At 35.0% G+C, this 18725-nt stretch overlaps 1 protein-coding gene across 1 annotated transcript in view; it reads right to left on the reverse strand.

Annotated features, from left to right (window-relative positions):
- Nucleotides 1–2: 2 nt before the first annotated feature.
- The window catches only part of LOC143405182 (glycogen debranching enzyme-like), a 127524-nt gene continuing 108801 nt past the window's right edge, over nt 3–18725 (reverse strand). The window contains exons 10-11 of the mRNA XM_076863560.1: nt 2259–2412; nt 3–2014 (exon numbers count right to left, since the gene is read on the reverse strand). The gene's annotated coding sequence lies outside the window, so the exon portion shown is untranslated. The remainder of the gene's footprint in view (nt 2015–2258; nt 2413–18725) is intronic.

The raw sequence follows: 18725 nt of genomic DNA on the forward strand, positions 1-18725 counted from the left end.
GGACAACTATTCTGAAGATCAACTTGGTAATATCTTAAAAATTAGAGACATAAAATTGAACAGTACTTACATTTCTTTCTAAATATACTCTAGGGAAATTCTTACTTCTGTGTACATGGAGATGCTTATAAGAATATTCATCATTACTTTGCTTTTATCAGTAAAAAAATAAACCACTCAGTAGAGGAATAATTAAATGCTGTTCATATATGGGGAAACACCTATATCATATAAAATTAAAAAAGTAGATTTATGTGAACAAAGATACCCAAGACAAAATGATTGAGTAAACAAGTTATAAAAGGAGATGTATAATAAAAACTTTTTCTGTAAAAGCTTAAAACATAGATAATAATAATGTATACAGCTATGCATGTCTATCTGGTCTATATGAAACTCATGAAATTATACATGTGTTTGTGTATAATTTTAAAATACATCAAATATTTATACAGTGTATATGTTATAGTACACTGAATATATACAACACAACATAGATCACATGTAATTTGTATATACTCGAATACACACAAAAGTCTAAAGCATTAAAAATATACATGGAAATAGTGAACCCTGATTATAAGATAGTCATTAATTCTAGAGAGGAAAGGAAGAAAAGGAGAGGTGAAGCTTTGGATATACCTGATATGGTTTATTTCTTTTCAAACAAAAACAGAAAGATCTGAAGAAAATATAACCAAATGTTAATATCTGCTTAATTTGAGTACTAAGTTTGAGGTAGAATTTATACCACTATCTGTAAGTTGAAATGAAAAACAAAATTAATTCAAAGATATCACAAAATATGTTCTTTAAATATAAAATCTATTTCTATTGATTTACTGAAGGATAAAAGAACTATAAGTGATTGTTAGCCGCTAATTTGGGTTAGCAGAGTTAGTATTTGGATGTCACTGCTAGAAATAATAAATTAATGATTTTAAATTAATATATAAAATGTAACTTTGAACATACAATATTTGCCAATGAGTGTAGTGAGTTACCTAGAAACTCAAAGGTTCATTACGTTATGTTAAAAATGGTGCCATTATATTAATATTAATATATTAATATATTTTAAATGCAATATTATATTTTAAAATCATAAATTATAAAACCATAATCATATTGTAAAATCAAAAGACATATATTTCATTCTAATATTTTATACAGTAATATTTTTATAAATGACTTATATCCAAATATTTTTTATTTACTAGATTTCACATTTGTGTGTCATAAGTATAATTTTGTAATTTTTTCATTCTGGTCAATGTAAATATTTTCTGTTAATTGTAAAGGCTGTTTCTTCCTTTTATATAATTATAAATGATGGTATGATCAATATCATCATATGACTTTTTTGTGTGTTTTGGATTATTTCATAGGCTAGATACCTAGGAGCAGATTAAATTAATAAAAACATAAATATTTTATATCTCTTTTTTATTTATATATGACAGTGGAATGCATTACAATTCTTATTACATATATACAGCACAATTTTTCATATCTCTGGTTGTATACACACACCTCTCCTATCATCTCTGAGCTAGGAATTTAGGTTAACCCAGACCAAGGGCCTTCGAAGCCCTAAGTAAGTGTCCAACACTTAATTCCTGAGTTAAGGACTGCAAGACTCTACCCTACATCAACTGAATGCAAATCAATTAATTAAGCTAAGACCTTTCCATCTAGACTAATGGGATTTAAACCCATAAAACTTCAGTTAACAGCTAAATGCCTACTTCAACTGGCGTCAATCTACTTCTCCTGTGGTAAGTAAAAAGGCCAGAGAAGCCCTGGCAGAGTTGAAGCTGCTCCTTTGAATTTGCAATTCAATGTGATTATTCACCTCTGGTCTTGGTAAAAAGAGGGCTCAACCTCTGTCTTTAGATTTATAGCCTAATACTTACTGGGCCATTTTACCATCTACCTATGTTCATCAACCGTTGATTCTTCTCAACTAATCACAAAGATATTGGAACACTTGACCTCCTATTTGGCACTTGAGCTGCAATAGAAGGAACAGCACTTAGTCTATTAATTTGGGCTGAATTAGGTCAACCTGGAGCCCTATTAGGCGATGATCAGATCTATAATGTTATCGTAACTACACACGCATTTGTTATACTTTTCTTTATAGTTATGGCAATTATGATTGATGGATTTGGGAACTGATTAGTACCCCTTATAATTGAAGCCCCTGATATACCATTTCCCCATATAAATAACATGAGTTTCTGGCTCCTTCCCACCTCCTTCCTCCTCTTGCTTGCTTCTTCTATAGTTGAAGCAGGTGCGGGAACAGGTTGAACAGTATATCCCCCACTAGCTGGAAATCTTGCCCATGCAGGAGCCTCAGTAGAATTAACCATCTTCTCACTTCACTTAGCAGGAGTATCATCAATTCTAGGAGTGATTAATTTTATTACTACAATTATTAACATAAAACCCACTGCTATATTCCAATACCAAACCCCTCTGTTCATTTGATCCATACTTATCACAGCAGTATTACTTATTTTATCTCTTCCAGTCTTTGCAGCAGGGATTACAATACTTCTAACAGATAGAAATCTAAATACTATATTCTTTGACCCCGTGGGAGGTGGAGATCCTATTCTCTATCAACAATTATTCTGATTCTTTGGGCACCCTGAGATCTATATTCTTATTCTACCAGGGTTTGGTATTATCTCCCATATTGTAACATATGCTCAGGTAAAAGGAACCATTTGGTTATATAGGAATAGTATGAGCTATAATATCTATTGGTTTTCTCCGATTCATTGTATGAGTGCATTTAACATGTTCACTGTTGGGATAGATGTCGATGATACCCGAGCTTACTTCAAATCTGCAACTATAATTATTGCTATTCCAAGAGGGGTAAAGTTTTCAATTAACTAAGCAACCTTACACGGAGGTAATATTAAATGGTCACCAGCAATACAATGAGCCCTCATCTTCATTTTCTTATTCACCATTGGAGGTTAGCAGATTCCTGCTAACAGGAATCATTCTGCCTAACTCTTCATTAGATATTGTCTTACATGATACATATTATGTTGTAGCCCACTTTCACTATGTCATATCTATACGAGCCATATTTGCCATCATAGGAGGGTTCGTTCACTGATTTCCCCTTTTTTCTGGTATATGCTAAATAATATGTGAGCTAAAATCTACTTTACTGTAATGTTTGTAGGGGTAAATTTAACTTTCTTCCCTCACACTTCTTGGGATTATCAGGAATACCATGTTGATACTCCCACTACCCAGATGCATACACGGCATGAAACACTGTATCTTTGATGGGCTCATTTATTTCCCTCACAGCTATCAAATTATAATTTTTATAATCTGAGAGGCATTTGCATCAAAATGAGAAGTTCTTACCATAGAGTTAACACCCAATAACTTAGAATGACTACCCGGGTGCCCTCCACCTTATCACACATTTGAAGAACTGACTTTTATTAAATCCTGGACCAAGAAATGGAAGAATTGAACTTCCTAAAACTAGTTTCAAGCCAGCCCCATAACCATTATGACTTTCTTCATGAGATATTAGTAAAATAATTACATAACTTTGTAAAAGTTAACTTATAGGTTAAACTCCTTTATATCTCTATGGCATACTCCCTTGAATTAGGATTTCAAGATGCCACATCACCTATTATAAAGGAGCTCCTACACTTCCATGACCACACTCTTATTATTGTGTTCTTAATTAGCTCTCTTGTCCTCTACGTAATCTCATTGATATTAACTACAAAACTAACCTCATACAAGTACCATAGACGCCCAAGAAGTAGAAACTATCTGAACTATTCTTCCTGCTATTATTCTCATCTTAATTGCCCTTCCCTCACTCTGTATTCTATACATAATAGACAAAATTAATGACCCATCTCTAATGGTAAAAACTATAGGCCATCAGTGATATTGAAGTTATGAATATACAGACTATGAAGATCTTAGTTTTGACTCCTATATGATTCCAACCTCAGATCTGGCCCCAGGAAATCCTCGATTTCTGGAAGTAGATAACTGAGTAGTACTTCCAATAGAGTTACCTGTGCAAATACTAATTTCATTTGAAGACATGCTCCACTCCTGAGTGGTCCCATCCCTTGGCTTAAAAATGGATGCAATTCCAGGTTGACTTAATCAGGCTACCTTAACATCAACATGGCTGGGGCTTTACTATGGGCAGTGTTCTGAAATCTGTAGCTTTATGCTAATCATCCTTGATCTGGTCCCATTAAAACATTTTGAAAATTGATCCTCACCAATGTTATAAATTCATTATGAAGCTACAGCAGCATCAACCTTTTAAGTTGAAGATTAGGAGCCAAAATCTCCTCATAATGAGATGCCCCAATTAGACACATCAACATGATTTGTTACAATTTTATCAATGATTCTAGCCCTATTTTTCATATTTCAACTTAAAATTTTAAACCATCTGTACCTGTCTAACCATTCCCCAAAAGACATTAGATTAACTGAACACAAAACCGTATGAGAAGAAAGATGAATGAAAATTTACTTGCCTTTTTCATTATCCCTACAATAATAGGACTACCTATTGTTATCTTTATTATTAATGTTCCCCAACATCCTCTTTCCCTCACCCAAACAACTTATCAACAACCACCTAGTATCATTCCAACAGTGATTAATTCAACTTGTACTAAAACAAATAATGGCCATACATAACCCAAAATGATCAACCTGATCCCTAATACTAATTTCACTGATTATATTCATGGGCTCTGCAAATCTACTAGGTCTACTCTCTCACTCTTTTATACCAACAACCTAGCTGTCAATGAACTTAGGAATGGCTATTCCCCTATGAGCAGGTGCAGTAATTACTGGTTTCCACCACAAGACTAAAGCATCCCTCACCCATCTTCTTTCACAAGGAACCCCTCTCCCTCTTATCCCAATATTAATTATTATTGAAACAATTAGCCTTTTTATTCAATCCATAGCGCTAGCCAAATGACTAACAGCTAATATTACAGCTGGCCACTTTATTATACACTTAATCAGAGGATCCACCCTAGTATTAACATCGATTAGCCCTCCCACAGCTATCCTAACTTTTATTATTCTAGTATATTAACAATACTTGAATTTTCTGTAGCAGTAATTCAAGCCTATGTCTATACCCTCCTAGTAAGTTTATATTTACATGATAATACTTAATGACCCACCAAACCTATGCCTATCATATAGTTAATCCTAGCCCCTGACCTTTAATAGGAGCCCTTTCTCGCCTACTCTTAACATCCAGCCTAGTAAGATGATTCCACTTTAATTCCTCTTTTCTCCTCATGTTAGGCCTAATAGCCATCATCCTTACAATATACTAATGATAATGAGATATTGTACATGAAGGTACATTCCAAGGGCACTATACAACAATTGTTCAAAAAGATTTATGATATGGGATAGTCCTATTCATCATTTCAGAAGTATTCTTCTTCGCTGGATTTTTCTGAGCATTTTATCCTCCAGCCTAGCTCCCACTCCAGAATTAGGCAGCTGATGACCTCCAATGGGAATTAACCTACTTAATCCCCTAGAAGTTCCACTACTCAACACCTCTGTGTTTTTAGCTTTAGGGGTCTCAATTACCTGGGCCCATCACAGTCTAACTGAAGGAGACTGAAAGCACATAGTTCAAGCATTATCCATCATGATTGCACTAGGATTATATTTAACCTTACTTCAAGCCTCAGAATACTTAGAAACATCTTTCACAATCTCAGACAGTGTATATGGTTCAACATTTTTTATGGCTACAGGCTTTCATGGTCTCCACCTTATTATTGGGTCAACCTTGCTCTTAGTATGCCTTATCCGTCAATTAAATTTCCACTTTACATCTAATCACCATTTGGGATTTGAAGCAGCCTCATGATACTGACATTTTGTAGATGTTGTATGACTATTCCTTTATGTATCTATTTAATAATACTAATACTCCATTAGTATTATTCAGTAGAGTTGACTTCCAATTAATAAGTCTTGGTAAAACCCAGGAGAGAGTAATAAACCTTATAATCTCCCTACTTATCAATTCTTCTATTGCACTATTACTAATCTCAGTGGCATTTTGATTACCCCAGCTAAATGTATACACCAAAAAAGCAAGTCCCTATGAATGTGTTTTGATCCCATAGGATCTACCCACCTACTATTCTCGATAAAATTTTTCCTTGTTGCAATTACATTCCTTTTATTTGACTTAGAAATTTCTCTACTTTTCCCCCTTCCCTGAGCCTCTCAAACAATCTCAATCTTATACTAACTATAACTTTTTTCTAGTTCTAATTCTCATCCTTTGGTTAGCCTATGAATGAGTTCAAAAAGGCTTAGAATGAATTGAATATGATAATTAGTTTTAGATAAAACAAGTGATTTTGACTCACTAGACTATGTGTTACCATAATTATCAAAATGCCTATTATCATACTTAACATCCTCCTAAATTATACTACATCTTTACTTGTCTCATTTAATATCATCATTCCTAGAAGGCATAATATTATCTATATTTGTCTTATGCTCCCTCCTAATTCTAAACTTTCACTTTTCCTTATCATTTATAATCCCTCTTGTCTTACTAGTATTTGCAGCCTGTGAAGCATCCTTAGGGCTAGCTCTCCTTGTAATAGTATCTAACACATATGGACTAGACTATGTTCAGAACCTAAATATCCTTCAATGGTAAAAATTATTATACCTACAATTCTACTCTCCCCCCTTATATGATTCTCAAAACCCTTAATAATTTGAATCAATCCCTCGATCCATAGTCTGTTAATCAGCTTAATTGTGCTCCTTACATTAAATCAAACAGCAAACACAGATCTAATTTTCTCACTAACTTTCTTCTCAGATCCCCTATCTTCCCCTTTACTGATTTAACACCATGACTCCTTCCCCTTATAATTATAGCAAGCCAAAACCACTTCACCGAGACCACTGATCCTAAAAAAACTTTATATTCTTATACTAATTTCCTTTCAATCATTTTTTTAAAGAGAGAGAGAGATGAGAGAGAGAGAGAGAGAGAGAGAGAGAGAGAGAGAGAGAGAGAGAGAGAGATTTTAAATATTTATTTTTTTAGTTTTTGGCAGACACAACATCTTTATTTGTACGTGGTGTGAGGATGAACCCAGCACTGCACGCGCATGCCAGGCGAGCAAGCTACCGCTTGAGCCACATCTCCAGCCCAATCATTTTTAATTATAACTTTTTCAGCCACCAAACTAATCATATTGTATATTCTATTCAAAGCCACCCTAATCCCCACACTAATTATTATTACTCGATGAGGAAAGCAAAGTGAGCGTCCAAATGCAGTACTGTACTTCCTATTTTATGCTCTGGTAGACTCCCTTCCCCTTCTAGTAGCATTAGTCTGTTCAAAAATCCACCGGGTCCGTAAACTTTATTATCTGTATAAACCAGTCATCTGTACTCTCTTCTTCCTGAACTAGTGATATCTTGTGACTAGCATGTGTTATAGCCTTTATTGTAAAAATACCTTTATATGGTCTCCACCTTTGACTCCCCAAAGCCCATATTGAAGCCTCTGTTGCTGGCTCCATGATCCTGGCAGCTATTCTACTCAAACTTGGCAGATACGGAATAATCCAAATTTCAGGTCTACTCCACCCTATTGCAAGTAATATGGCATATCCCTTTATTATGTTATCTCTATGGGATATAATTATAACAAGCTCAATCTGCTTACAACAAAAAGACCTAAAATCCTCATTGCCTACTCATCAGTAAGTCATATAGCATTAGTTATTGTAGCAATTGTAATTCAAACACCCTGAAGTTTTACAGGAACCACAGCACTAATAATTGACCATGGATTAACATCCTCCATACTATTTTGTCTCGCAAACAGTAATTATGACCAAATTCATAGCTGAACTATAATGCTAGCCCAAGGCTTACAATCCATTCTTCCCCTTATGGCAACATGATGAGTTCTGGCTAGTCTAACTAATCTAGCTCTTCCCCCCACAATTAACTTGATTGGAGAACTATTCATTATCACATCATCATTCACCTGATCAAATATTATGATTACTTTAACTGGCCTTAATATATTAATCACTTCCCTTTACTCACTATATATATATATATATATATATATATATATATATATATATATATATATATATATAATTAATTAAACATAACACAATGGGGAAAATTTACATACCACACATCTAACATTAATCCTTCTTTCACATGAGAAAACACACTCATGTTACTTCACCTCTTCCCACTTATTATTCTATCATCAAATCCTACTATCATCCTGGGACACTTATACTGTAAATATAGTTTAAATAAAACTTTAGCTTGTGAATCTAACAATAGAGAATCATAATCCCTTATTTACTAAGAAAGTATGCAAGAACTGCTAATTCATGCTCTCCGTGATTACACCCATGACTTTCTTAACTTTTATAAGATAGAAGTAATCCGTTGGTCTTAGGAGCAAAAATTTGCTCCAAATAAAAATAATTAATATATTTTCTTCACTCATCCTTATGTCACTTGTTACACTAACTTTCCCCATTCTCTTTACCATAACCAACTCCTATAAAAACAGCAACTACCCACACTATGTAAAAACATCTATTATCTGTGCATATTCATTTTGTATAATCCCAACACTAATATTTATCAATTCAAATTATGATCTTGTTATTTCAAACTGACACTGAATGACAATTCAAACTTTTACTCTCTCCATAAGCTTCAAATTAGATTACTTCTCTATGCTATTCATGCCCATAGCACTATTTGCTAAATGACCAATCATAGAATTCTCAATATGATATATACACTCAGACTTCTTTATCAACTGCTTATTGAAATATCTACTAATATTCCTCATTACCATGATAATCTTAGTCACATCCAACAACCTATTCCAACTCTTCATTGGATGAGAGGGAGTAGGCATTATATCATTTTTACATATTGGTTGATGGTATGATTGTACAGATGCTAATACAGCAGCTCTCCAATCTATTCTATACAACTGAATTGGTGACATTGGATTTGTTTCAGCCATAGCATGATTTCTACTCAACTCGAACTCATGAGAACTAAACAACTCTTCATAATAGATGTATCTCTACTTCCCCTCCTGGGCTTACTCTTAGCAGCAACAGGAAAATCCACCCAATTTGGCCTACACCCCTGATTGCCCTCTGCCATGGAAGGCCCTACTCCCTAATCAGCTCTAATCCACTCCAGCACTAGAGTAGAAGCAGGAGTATTTCTCCTTATTTGTTTTTATCCCCTAATAGAACATAGTAAGACTATCCAAACACTTACTCTCTGCCTGGGAGCCATTACCACCTTATTCACTGCCATCTGTGCCCTCACCCAAAATGATATTAAGAAAATTATCGCATTTTCTACCCCAAGCCAACTAGAATTAATAACAGTCACTATTGGAATTAACCAACCACACTTAGCATTTCTCCACATCTGCACCCATGCATTTTTCAATGCCATATTATTTATATGTTCTGGGTCAATCAATTCATAACCTAAATGATGAACAAGATTTTCAAAAAATAGAAGGCCTATTCAAAGCCCTTCCATTCACCCCATCCTCATTCATTATTGGAAGCCTAGCACTAACAGGGACCCCTTATCTAACTGGATTTTATTTCAAAGACCTAATTATTGAGTCTGCAAACCCATCATATACCACCAATGCCTGAGCCCTTACTATCACACTTTTTGCCACTTCCCTAACTGCTGTCTATAGTACACAAATTATCTTCTATGCTCTTAAAGGACAGCCTCGATTTTCAACACTAATCTCTATCAATTATAACAACCCCCAGCTACTTAATTCAATTAAATGCTTTTTAATCAGCAGTATCTTTGTAGGATTTATCCTTTCCTACAATATCCCACCTATAAATGTTCAAAAAAAAAAACCATGCCTATGTATCTAAAAATCTCAGCACTACTAATCACCATTCTAGGATTTATAATTGCTATGGAGCTAAATTTAATAACCCTCTATCTTAAAACTAAAATGTACTCAAGCACATCAAAGTTTTCCAAACTATTAGACTATTTCCCTACTATTATTCACCGCTCAGTTCCCTACCTTAACCTCGTTATGAGTCAAAAACTCTCATCAACCCTGCTAGACCTAGTCTGATCAATGGCCTCTGTTAAAACCTCAAACCAAAAGGGTCTCATCAAATTGTATTTCCTATCCTTCCTAATCTCAACACTACTAGCAATTATCACTGTATTCTATTTCCATGCGTAAATTCAATTACAATAAAAACACTAACAAATAGTGATCGACCTCCTACAAACATCAATCAACTCCCATAACTATACATAGCTGCCACCCCCATTAAATCCTCAGGAATCAACCCTAACTCATCCCCCCTCAAATATTATTCAATCCTCAGAATTCTTAAATTCAATCACAATCTCTACTTCATCATACAATACCATAAACATAACAATCAAAAACTCCATTAAAAATCGTAACAGTACACCCCAAATTACTACACTTGACCCCCATGTCTCAGGATATTCTTCTGTTGCTATAGCTGTAGTATAACCAAATACCACTAACATATCTCCTAAATAAATTAAAAGTACTATCAAACCTAAAAAAGACCCTCCAAAATATAATACAACCTCACACCCAATTCCTCCACTAACAATTATCCCTAATCTACCATAAATTGGAGACAGCTTTGAGGAAAATCCTACAAAACCTAAAACAAAAAGTATGCTTAATAAATATGTAATGTATGTCATTATTTTTACATGGAATTTAACCATGAACAATGACATAAAAATCATTATTGTTATTCAACAATAAAAACATCAATGATAAACATCCAAAAAACTCATCCCTTAATTAAAATCATCAACCATCCCTTTATCAATTTACCTGCACCCTCTAATATTTCCACATGATGAAACTTTGGTTCCCTTTTAGGTGTCTGCTATCCAAATTCTTACAGGGTTATTTCTAGCAATACACTACACATCAGACACCAAAGAGCCTTCTCATCTGTCACTCACATTTGTGGAGACATTAATTACGGTTGACTCATTCGTTATATACATGCTAATGGCTCCTCAATGCTCCTTATCTGTCTCTTCCTTCACATAGGCCGAGGGTTGTATTATGGGTCCTACACCTACTTGGAAACATGAAACATGAGTTATTCTTCTCTTCGCTGTAATAGCCACAACATTTATAGGCTATGTTCTTCCCTGAGGCCAAATATCATTCTGAGAGGCAACCTTAATTACAAATCTTCTATCTGCTATCCCCTACATTGGAACCACGCTTGTTGAATGAATTTGAGGAGGGTTCTCAGTTGACATAGCTACTTTAAAATGATTCTTTGTATTTCACTTTGTACTACCATTTATTATCGCAGCACTAGTAATAATCACCTTCTTTTCCTCCAGGAGACAGGGTCAAACAATCCTTCTGGCCTTATCTCTGACCCAGATAAAATCCCTTTTCACCCATACTGTACTATCAAAGACATTCTTGGGGTCCTTCTCCTTATCCTAGTCCTAATAGTTCTTGTCTTATTCTCACCAGACTTCCTAGGAGACCCCGATTATTACACATCTGCTAGCCCTTTAAACAACCCCTCACTTTAAACCAGAATGATACTTTCTATTTGCCTATGCCATCCTCCGATCTATTCCTAATAAACTAGGAGGCATATTGGCCTTAGTTTTCTCTATCCTAATTATTATACTCTTTCCTATACTCCATATCTTTAAACAAAGTAGCATGATGTTCCTACCATTGAGTCAGTGGTAGCTGACCTATTTACACTAACCCATTCATTATTATTGGTCAACTAGCATCAGTCTTATACTTCACCATCATCCTCCTTATCCTACCAGCTGCCAGCTTAATTGAAAACAAACTCCTCAAATGAAGAGCCCTAATAGTATAATTATTACCTTGGTCTTGTAAACAAAAAATGAAGTTATAAACTTCTTAGAGCAAAGAACTCAACAAGCAAAGAACTCAACTCCCAAAGCTGAGATTTCTTACTTAAACTATTCCTAGTAATTAGATGTGGCTGCAAGAAAATTTCAGTCAACAAAATATGTGCAACTTCTAAGTCTGGTTCATGAAGAACTCCTGGGTGTGATCCTGTCATTCTTCTTCCCATCTGATGGCTGCATATTAGTGTCAAGAATGACCTTTGAAGCCAGGTGTTGTAGATGGAAAAGGCTCTATCAGCCTGGTTCCCTACTGGAAGTCTATAAAATTTGTGTGTGAGGTGGGTGAGAGAGAGAGAGAGAGAGAGAGAGAGAGAGAGAGAGAGAGAGAGAGATTGATTTAAAAAACATAGGACCTCAAAATAATTACATTCCTAGCCAAGAAAAAGTTTTGTTTTTTTTTTTTAATTCACTTCCTGGGTTGGAGTTGTGGCTCAGTGATAGAGTGCTTGCCTAGCATGTGTGAGGCACTGGGTTCAATTCTTAGCACTGTATATAAATAAATGAATAAAATAAAGGTCCATCAACATCTAAAAAAAGTTTTTAAAAAGTTCACTTCCAAAGAAATGCGGTGGTAAACACACATTTTTCTTTGGTATTGTGGTTGAATAGATATTATTGATCCCTAAGAACTGATACATAATCATCTTTAATACTAGTTTACCTGATTGAAGAATAAAGGCTTTCAAATATAGAACCTTTCTGAATTATCTTTTAATGCTAAAACTTGATCTCATTCATCACTAGTTCTTTTTGTTTGACCCATGTTCAAATTTCTATGGAAAGCTGAAAAATTGCCTTTGTAGTTTTTAAAAACAAATATTAGATTGTAGAATTTTCTATCAGAAACTATAATGTTTAGCCAAATGTGGTGGTGCACACCTGTAATCCCAGCAACTTAGAAGGCTGAGGCAGGAAGATCACAAGTTAGAGGCCAGCCTGGAAAACTTAGTAAAGCCCTAAGCAACTTAGGAGATGAAAATAAAAAATAAAAAAGGGTTGGGGATGTAACTCCATGATCAAGTGCCTCTGGGTTCAATTTCTAGAATAAAAAGCAAAACAAAATACCATGAATTTGTTGGGATGAACTCAACGACTGTGTATAAATAGAAAGCTCAAATGAAAAAAATGAAGAGAGAAAAAGAAACGAGAGTGCTTTTTCAAGAACTTTTTTCTAGTTAGGACATTACTCGAGTGGATCAAGAGTGATCTTCAGCTGAGCAACTGTGAGAGCTCCAAGTCCTCCCTAGGGGATAGCCTAAAGGGGATCTCCAAATTCTTACTTGGTCCTTCCTTTCCTAGCTTTCTTGATAGTCTACTGTTAGGGAAGCCAGAGGAATGATCAGGAACAGTGGCTTCGTCACCTCTTTGTAATTATTCCGGTCCTATCAGGCTGAACTGGATTTCTCTTTTTCCAGAGAACACTAAACACTAATTTCATAAAAAAACACATTATGGAAGTTGTAGAAAATGAGACCTTTTCTCTAAAAGCATTGAAAAAAAAACACTGATGCTCCCTATAAAAGCAGGAAAAAAAATCTTTTCAAATTAAAACCAACTTTGAATTTTAAGTCATAACAAACTGTATTTATTTGTTGTTTAAGATCCAGTCAATTTTTACAAATCAGTAAATCTAGGACTGCATTAAAAGAAACCAAAACAAAAGCACCCTTTAAAACCAGAGCCTATTCTATGAATCAATTTTTCTAATTAAATTGGTACAAACCCATAATATTTTAATATTTTGTTTTACTAAACACATTGAAAGCATTTTGAAAGTTAGCATCATTTTTTTTCTCATACACCAGAAGTACAGAACTCCTAGATACATTTTGTACCTGCTGTATATTTTTTATAAAACATACAAATTGATAATTAAAATACAAATAACTTCTACAGCAATCATAAGACAAAGACCATGTTTCATATAATAACACTGGAACTCTAAGTTAAGATTACACATAATTGGAATTCTGCAATGAATCATCTATAACTTAACAACAATGGATTTGATTTAGGAGTTTCTAGTTTTACTCCCAGTTCTGCTCCTAATAGCTTGTTTTTGTGCAAGTGACAACTTCCCTGAGCTCATTCAGTTCTTCAAATTGAGTGAAATAGTCTAGACCAGCATTGGCCAACAGAACTTTCTACAGTGAAGGGATTGTTCTCTGCTTATGTGGTAGTCACTAGCCACATATGATGACAGAACACTTGAAATGAGGCTGGTGTGACAAAGGATAAATTTTAAATTTTATTTAATTCTAATTAATTAAATAGCCTCATGTAGCTAATGGCTGCTTATTGGACAAAAGAGGGCTACATGCATTCTCACACCATCACTCAGAAAGCTTTTGAGTGCCTACAATCCCCCAAGCAACAGGTGAACAGGTGAGGTGAAGGCAAGGACACTGGTCATTATAATGTCTTTGCCCTCAAGGAGGGAGAAAAACTAAATGTTTTTTGCTAATACAGATTCAAAACCACTATGTACTCATAGAGGGGAGGGAAACAACTGGAATCATCTCTAAGGTCCTCTTTGGCTCTAAAATTGCATAAATTAAACTTAGCAAGTATTTACTGATATATGTGGTGCTCTTTATTGTCTTTCTTTCTTAATACAGAGATAGTAGGAACCAAGCTCTTTATTGGCTCTGTTTCTTAATATGGAGGTAGTAGGAAACAAGTACTATGTGCACACTCATTTCATTGATTGATTATGTGGATGATTAATTAATTAATTAATTAATTCATTCATTCATTCAATATTTAATGAGGCATTGTTTTGTTTTGTTTTAATACCGAGACTTTGCTAGGCACACACAGGAAAAAACAAACAAAACAAAATAAGAATAAATCTGATGATGTCTTAAGGGTGATCTAAAAAGTTCATAGTGAAACAAAGACTTTATTTTTTAGGAAATGGTTACTACCAGGTGCTGTGTTCACTTGGGACATATTTAGAATTGATGGTGTTTCAAATGTTATTTGAACAAGCTAGGGCCAAATCAAGAGTGTTGCTTCATCCTAATAATAAAGAAAGTAGAATAGTTCTACAAATCTGTCTGTTAGGCAGTAGCTAGTGATGAGTAGTGAAATGCATGGCAAGGTCACAAGTGTTCTTTAAACTACTTCCAAAGTAGATGAGAAAGCAAAGTATGGTAGTTCATTTGTAGAAAATAAATAGAAGCAAAGACGCTAATGAGAACACACAACAAGAGAAAAGGATTAATGGGACTAACTCTTGACAGGGCCCATTAAGACTGGTGTGAGGCTAGGAATTATGGCTAGAGGGGTTTCCATTGGTGTGGGAAAGAAGGCTCCTTTAGTAGCTCAGGTGCACTAAGGTAACTTCTAATTGGCTATTGAGTCCAGTACCCACATTAACATGGGATTGACTTGTCGATGACCTACCCCCATCCCCAAAAGGATGGCCACCATGACAGCTCCAGAGAAGACCAGTTAAGGTCAAAACTCCACTGCCTGAGGTGAAGGAGGAGTTGAACACCTGATTGGCAAAGAGTGCAGAAGGCAGTCCCCAGTTGTCCTGGTAAACAGCACACAGTAATGAACCTGGAGACAGCATTGTCTCCTTTGTCATTCTCTGCTGGGAGACAGCCCATCCTCTCTTGACAGTGCTCTCTGCTTAAGCCTCAATAGGATTTTACTTTCACCTCACTTTCTCTTTACATTTACTTATAATCAAGTTCTCTTGCATGGCTTTCGTTGTCTGACTTTAAATTTTCTTTCATCAGAATGCAAGAACAGAGGTTTGCAGTTTTAGCTCCCTGCTTTCCTGTGAAATGTCCATTAAAAATTATGCACAAGGGCTGGGGTTGTGCTCAGTGGTAGAGTGCTAGCCTAGCGCATGTGAGGCACTGGGTTCAATCCTCAGCACCACAAAAATGTAAATAAATAGAGAAAAGTATTCTGTACAGCTACAACTAAAAATGTTTTTAAAAAACTATGCACAAAAGCCGGGCGCAATGCTGGGTTTGTAATTCAGTGGTAGAGTGCTCGCCTCACACTTGGGAGGCCTTGGGTTCCATCCTCAGCTCCACATAAAAATAAATAAATAAAGGTACTATGTCCATCTACAACTAAAAACAAAACAAAAAAACCCAGCTGTGCCTGGTGGTACACATCTGTAATCCCAGCAGCTTGTGAGGCAGGGACAGGAGGATCAAAGCGAGCCTCAGCAACAGAGAGATGTTAATCAACTCCATGAAACTTCTGTCTTTAAATAAAAAATATACAAAATAGGGCTGGGGATGTGGCTCAGTGGTCGAGGGTAGATCATGGTCATATTCTGGTTTTAAATGCTAGAGAGGGGCATCTAGATTTTGTTTTGTAGTTTGTAAGACATTTGAGAAGGGAATCAAAAATCATAGTTGTTCATTAAAAGATTGATTCAACAGAACTATTTGCTTTGAGATAGGGAGAGGCTAAATGCAGGGACAATTGTAGGAGTAGTTATCACAGCAGGGCAGGTAATCTCTCGAGTTAGGGGGATTGAAGAGGAGGGCACTCGAGAGGTTATTGCAAAGCTAGACCCAATAGAACCTGGCAACTGAGTGCATATGGTGATGAAATAAGGGAAGAATTTTAAAAAATGACTTTGGTATTAAAAGTCTCCCTGATAGATAGGATGGTGGTACTTCAAGAAAATTTAAGAAATGCAGGAGGAAAATCAGATTTAGGTTGACATTAGAAAATATGCTCTTGTAAGGAAGAAACATATTCAAACTACATTTTGGAAAAAAAAATACATAATTTTTAGGCATCTATATCCATCTATTCATATCTCTCTCTCTCTCTCTCTCTCTCTCTCTCTCTATATATATATATATATATATATATATATATATATATATATATATATATATATATTTGACTTTAACTGATGCCAATGATGAAAATGAGAAAGGCACTGGGGACACCTTGAATTTTTGCACTGAGGTAATAAGTATCCAGGTTACTTGTATTTAATACTATTTCCTTTATTACTTAAGTGTATTTATTCTCTCAGACTGAGGGTTGAAAAAATGCTTCTTGTAACTTTAAGCTGACCTTCATGGTTAGACAAGTGTCTGAGGTCTATAGATTTCTTACTGCATTCAAAATCTTTAGCCAAGGGAATTCTTAAAATAGCACAAAAGATCTTTATTGTACCAACAACAAAAAGTGTCCATCCTTGGAAAGACTTAATTTAAGCTTTTAGCTCACATGCTCTTTGAATACTTAAAATGAAGGACTTTCTAGATTAAATCTGATATGCTTAACAAATTTAAAATAAATAGCCCATAGACAATTTCTGTCATGGAATGAAATATAATTTCTCAGCTGGCAATCTCTCTGAGAATGAGTATTCAGATTTCCAAATTGGTTAAGATTTAAAAATAATAATAATAATAATAATAATAATAATAATAATAATAATAAGTGCTTAACCAATTGCTTCACAAGGTACGAAATAGGAGAGAAGATCTGTTATTACAAGCGAGTCATTTTTTTTATTTTTTTTTTATTTTTTGAGTCATTTTATAACACAAAATGTCCTAAGCAATACTTTATTCCATGTCTATGGCTTTGCATTTTCAATCTGAAATCACAGTAGGAACATGCGGTAGACTCAACTAGAATGGTATTTATAGTGCTATAGTTAACTTCACTGATTTCTAATTCTCCCTTGAATCTTAAGAGCTGTCTTTATGAGAAGCTCTTCTTTTGTCTGGCTGTTGGAAGGACAGGAGGGTGAGTCCTGAGGTATGTTGAGACACCAAGCACAATTCCCTTTCATTGGCATGCTTTGAAATTCTAAGGAAAGGTGGGAGGTTGCTTTGTGGAAACAGAAGAATGCTACATGCTTGGCAAGTCAGTTTGGCGAAAGGAGAGTACAGCAGAATCCTGATGGTTTTAATACAAAGTAAAAACACCAGAACAATGCAGATAACAACAACAAAAAAGATAGAGAAAACATTTTTTCCCTAATGACATGTAGAACAGGAAACTGAGATAAATGCATAAGCAACTGGCTTAAAATCAAATTTTATAAAAAAAAAGTCCATATTTTTGCTTCAATTGTTGGCTTATTTTTAGTGCAGAATTGATAGTTAACACTTAGCTAATCAATCAACTTCATTTGTAGAACCCTTTTTGTGGGTCAAGTTTATTGGCTTTGCACTAATGTGATAAGTCTGGGCTGGAGTAAAAATTATGTTGCTTCCTCCAGATCAAACTTGTTAGTAAAGAGGGACATTGTGGTTATGTGGTGTAGAAGGCACAAAGACAGTGGGAAATGATTCCATCTTCTTTGCTTATATTGTGGCATTCAGTTTTAAAGATACATATGTGCTTTGATATATACTGCAATTGTTATCCTGCAAAGTTGTATATAAACTAATTTTTTTGGTTGTTAATCAAATTTGAATGGGTCCATCATAGTTTCAGACTTCCTTTGTCTTTATTGCTGATTTTTACTTTATTTATTTTTAGTACTGGGGATTGATCTCAGGGACAATTGACCACTGAGCCACATCCCCAGCTCTATTTTGGATTTTACTTAGGAACAGGGTCTCACTGAGTTGCTCAGCACGTTGCTTTTCCTGAGGTTGGCTTTGAACTTGAAGTGCTTCTGCCTC

Source organism: Callospermophilus lateralis, chromosome 7, assembly GCF_048772815.1.
Source record: "Callospermophilus lateralis isolate mCalLat2 chromosome 7, mCalLat2.hap1, whole genome shotgun sequence".
Taxonomy (NCBI): Eukaryota; Metazoa; Chordata; class Mammalia; order Rodentia; family Sciuridae; genus Callospermophilus; species Callospermophilus lateralis.